This window comes from Sturnira hondurensis, unplaced genomic scaffold (genome assembly GCF_014824575.4).
Source record: "Sturnira hondurensis isolate 20B ecotype Veracruz unplaced genomic scaffold, ASM1482457v3 Scaffold0008908, whole genome shotgun sequence".
NCBI classification, from domain to species: Eukaryota; Metazoa; Chordata; class Mammalia; order Chiroptera; family Phyllostomidae; genus Sturnira; species Sturnira hondurensis.
The window spans coordinates 1,093,925-1,099,093 of NW_028081539.1; the positions used below are offsets into that span (position 1 = coordinate 1,093,925).

Here is a 5,169-nt window from a genome sequence, read left to right on the forward strand (position 1 = left end):
CAGAACCACAATAGTTTGGATCATTGTCCTCCTGGCTCTGAAGGTTTTGAATATCTAATTTTGTTGGGAGATTTCTTTAACCTTTTCCAGTCTAGTTCTCTGATTTATGGGTTTTACTTAGGAAGTAAAAAAATGGGATGCTGGCTGTTGAGGGCAAAGGGGAACTAGCCAGAACATAGCTGTAAGGAAGCAAAAGGTGTTTTAGTAACTAACACAAAGAGGCTCCGGGACACACCGGAAGAGCAGGGTGTGTTCCAGGATGTGGTTTAAGAGCAAAGGTTAGTCAGGCAGATAGCCATCTGGACAGTCACTAGGGAGGGAAATTTTGCCCCTGTGCACGAGCTCAACTGACCAATCAAGTAAAGGAGCACGAGCCAGTGCACGAGTTAACTCACCAATAATAAGTAACCCTATTGTGCCCCTGAGCCAACCGCTAACTGCCACATCTGCTTCTGTATCCAGCTTGCTTTCGCACCTCCATAAAACCCTAAGCCTGTAAGCATTTGGTGCGACTCTCATTTGCAGCCCTTGCGGGCACCGTGTCTCCCTCACTTTGGAGAGTTCGCCCCTGCGCAGGTTAAACTTGGCCAATAAAGTGACATCTTTGGAACCCCGAAAGTCTCCGACATTTGTTCTCGAGGTTGGTGAATGCAACACTGGCTTGGGTTGGCAACTTTTAATGTTGTCAAATAAAACATTAAAATATGGTACTAGTAGCTATAACTAATGTTCCAAAGAAGGAAAACATTTAAAGGCACACACACACAAATATACTCACACACAAAGCCATGAATTCCCTAATAAAAAAATACTTTAGACTGAATAAATATAGCTTTATTTTTTAAAAAAATATCCTAGAGAGCACAGTGAAAGGAGAAATTTTTTTCCCTTTTAGCCCTATTTTTATCTCTTTTCCATCTCTTCACTTGTGAAAAAGAAAGAGGATTTATTTTAAAAACAGACTTCATTAACACAATACTACATCGACTTAATGTAACAGAGGCAATCAATATTGACAAGAGAAAAATTTGTTTATCTTGTAGATACCTCAAATTGAAGATCCTAATTTCTCTCTAGAAACATACACTGGGGATCTAATAAGATGCATTCCGAGAGAATCCGGAAAAGTGGGAGAAGAGGGGAGAAGAAGAGATCAGGATCATGGGGACTGGATGGTGGAGAGAGGGAGAAGAGGGCAAGGGAGGTCAATAGAAGAGGAAGAGGTTACGGATGTTGAAGCAGACACTGAATTGACTGAATATTAACTTGGGAGGGTAAGTGAAAAGATCATTTGAACTATATATAAGACTGTTGTCTCATATACTTCCGGGCAATTTATTACTCGTGACCCATTTCTAGGGTATGTATAACATGTTTTCTTATAGTTGTTGAAAACCTTATCAAGGATTAGCATTTAGGATCTATGGATTCAAAATATTTTTATCCTGTTAGAAAGTCAAGGTTTTACATCCTACATGCTTTTTTTCTCTGTTTCAGATGTCCATTGTTTCTTCTTTATCTAGACAATTCCTACTCATTTTTCATGATTCATCGTAAATAATAACTCCTCAAAAAAAATCTTTCTAGCTTCTCTTTCTAAATCTTAGGCCCTTCCTCTGTGTTGTCATGGTACCCTTGTCACTTTTAACTTTTTAAAATGATAATGAATCACACTTGTCTTGTTTTGTTTGTCTTCCACTTATGTATAAAATTCCTGACAGTAAGAAGAGTATCTTTACTTTTTTTGCACCTCACTTTGTGTTGAATGAGTAAATGTTATTTCATATTCATGAGTCATTGTGCTTGCTATTTCCTGACTAGATGTTCCTTCTTCTTATTCGTGGGGAAATCTCCCTCATATATTTTAATATCCTTCATGTTAAGTTGCTCTGTCAAGTCTTACTTGACCCCATCTCTCACTGCAACAGTTATTTATTTATTTATTTATTTATTTATCTTTTAGAGGGGAAGGGAAGGAGAGAAGGAGAGAAATATCAATGTATGGTTGCTTCTTGTGAGTTCCCTGCTGGGAACTGGCCTGCAACCTAGGCATGTGCCCTTGACTGGGAATCGAACCGTGATCATGTGGTTTGCAGGCCCACGCTCAGTTCACTGAGCTACGCCAGCCAGGGCTTATGCAACAGTTTTGATGATTTGACCCTCTGCCCTAATTTTGTACTTTTCACTAAGGAGTAATTTTCAAAATAATAAAACTATGTCTCTCACTTAAATATAAAATAAAACAAATTTGAATTCTTTTACTTAAGTCATCAATTAATGAGTGAACCAGTAAGATGTCACAGCAGCTTTAAATCAGAATTGGATTTATGAAGATTTATGTATTTACTGGACAAATCTATTTGTACTGCCCCTCCCAGGACCCATTTACACTACTGTGGATAAGGAACAACTGTATCACCATTAATTATCTAGAGGTTAATTTCCATCTCTACAGAGCTGTAGAATACTGTAGTCAAAGACAAGGAAAGATACAGATTCTTATAGAATCATATAACTTTCATGGAAAGGATACTCAATAATCTTTTTGCCTATATGAAAGTCAGTCACATTTCCCCCAACACTTATAATAGCATATTATTAAGTTTTCATGCTTTGGAAATTATTTTCACATTCCTCCCCCGACCCCTGCCCACTCCCCCAGTAGGCCCTTTAGGGAAGACTTGACCCTAAACTCTTCTCTGGGCAGAGTAAAAAATTTCCCATTTCCTCCTTTTGTTTGGCTGAAACCAACTACAACAAGGAGAGTCAGTTAATTAGTGGGTTAAAAGGAAAATGTGAGTAACTTTTAAAATCTAATTGTGAGAAAGCATTGGAGAATTGGGAAGATTAATAGATAATCTTTGCAATTCATTTTTTCAGTGTCTTTATTTAATCCCCAATGCTTTCAGCTAGCTTAAGCTCATTTCCCTGAGACAGGGAAAGAATGGAGGATTCTGCAAGAAGCTGAGAGCATGTAGAAAAATAGTTAGAGACGATGGTAACAAAGGTAATAGCAACCAGAAAAATAACTAATGTTCGAGAACCCATCACAGGCCAGGTCCTTCACAATGTAGTTTTGTTTTAGTTTGAGATAGGGCCATTATCAGCATCCTACAGAGGAGAGCTTAAGTGTCATGTGGAAGACCATACAGGAATTAAGTGGCAGACTAGTGTTTTAATCTAGAACAATCAGATCTGAGCTCTTAACCAGTAAGCATTAGCTTGGCAATAGCCTGAGTACAGGAAAGTTTGCACCAGGATGGGTGGTGACGCGATGGTGTTTGAGGCTATGCTCACATGGAAGTTCTTAGCAGAGGCTGGGCCTGTGAACTATATTAATAGTCAGTACAGTGAAACTAAGCAAATAACCCCTGCAAAAACCCACATGGTAGATGTCTTATAAACAGTTGTCCTCATATTTGGTGAACTCATTATCTGTATCAATGGGGATCGAGAAGGAGATGGGCAGCAACACTCATAATTGAGGGAACTAGATAGTCTAAACACCATTAGGTTTTCATTTATTTATTTATTTTAACAGGTTTAATTTTTTTTGTATGAAATTATATGGTGGCCACAGCTGGAGCTTGAGTCCTCTGCACAGAAACTCTGGTGTGGGTCTTTACACACTGGTCAGTGAATTCCTAATAGGGAGACTTGGTGAATTTGATCTTTTTCCAGGGGGTGCCATAGCTGTAGGTCATAGAGATAACTTCAGAAGTGGCCTTGGTGAAGTTGCCCAGAGTGGCAGTGCAGTCTCTGGCTGAGGTGTAGCAGTCATTGATACTAGCCATTGTCATTAGCAGCATGTTGGGCACAGGGGGTAAGAGGATGCCAGTACCCCTGGGGGCAGGAATGAGGTGCATACCACAGAGCCACAACAGCCATTCCTCTTGCAAAAGACAATGTGTGGCTTGCTGATCTTGTTCTCCTAGTAGTCCTGCAGCACAGGGGAATGGAGAGCTTGGCCAAGGTGATGGCCTCATGGATGGCAGAGGCCACTTCCTTGGTGCACTTAACAACCAGACTGACATGTCCACGGTAGTCCCACTGGAGACAAATTCTTTGAACTGAATCCTCTGGCCAGAGTGGATCTGCTTTTGAACTGGCATAATCTTCAAAACCTTGATCTTGAGGGATGTCTCCAAAAAAATGTCAGTGATCTCAGATTCTTTGATAGGCAGGGAGAAAAGTAAGATCTCCTCCAAGAACTTGATGTTCATGTCCTTGACCAGATGGCCTAGCTTGTTTACAAGGATCCAGCTTGCAAGGATTGTAGCTTGTTTACAATTGTCCTCAGCTTTGTCTCTGCCAGCTTCACGGCCTTGTCTGGCTGACCTTGGCATGAATGCTACTTCTAAATCCTCCATTGAACCTGCCTGGGCCTCCCATTCCAGGGCTCTTGGGACTTCCACTTGCAGCACTGGTGTTATTTGCCATTTGGTGTTTATTTGGAGAAGAAATGATGTTTGTTTTTAAATATACTCTTGAAATTATTTAAATATCTGTGGTAGATAGCTTAGAAATCCTCTCTAAATAATAATGTCATATAGGGCTTCCTTGGTTCTAAGTACTCTTCTAGGTGTTTATATGTTAATATGTTTAATCTTCAAAATAACCCAACGGGGTTTGTACTAGATCATTTTAAGGATGAGCCAATGGAGGCATGAAGTGTTAGAGATGGGATTCAGACACATGCAATCTGGGTTAAAGAGCACACGTTTATCACTGCAGAGCTGCCTTGGGGTGAGGTCATACTCAGTAATGTCCATTCACAGGTGAGACCACCCTGTTTTCTCTATGTAATTATACTTCTATTCTCATCTTGTAACTCACTCTTTGGAATATACTACATGTGTGTATCTTATACAGACTTTGCTCTTTTTGCTCTCTCCCTGGGTAGATAAGAGGGTTGGTTTTGGAAGACTTCCATTTATAAAGTAAGTAGTAGTTGAGATGTCAAGAAAAGGAGAATAAGCAGAAGAATTATGAATTATAACATTAATTTAGCGTCTTTAGTAAGTACCAACCCATTTATCTGGGAACAAATCTAAAGACAAGTATAGTTTATAGGATAGCAAACTGGACAAATAAATGTGGATAATTTTAAAGACCAGCAACAAGTCATAAATAATGGTTATTAAGAGTGATCTCTAGGAATTTAATAAA

At 39.4% G+C, this 5,169-nt stretch overlaps 1 pseudogene; it reads right to left on the reverse strand.

The window, feature by feature from the left end:
* Nucleotides 1-3,551: 3,551 nt before the first annotated feature.
* Nucleotides 3,552-4,370, reverse strand: LOC118993805 (40S ribosomal protein S2-like; annotated as a pseudogene).
* Between the last annotated feature and the right edge of the window lie 799 nt (nucleotides 4,371-5,169).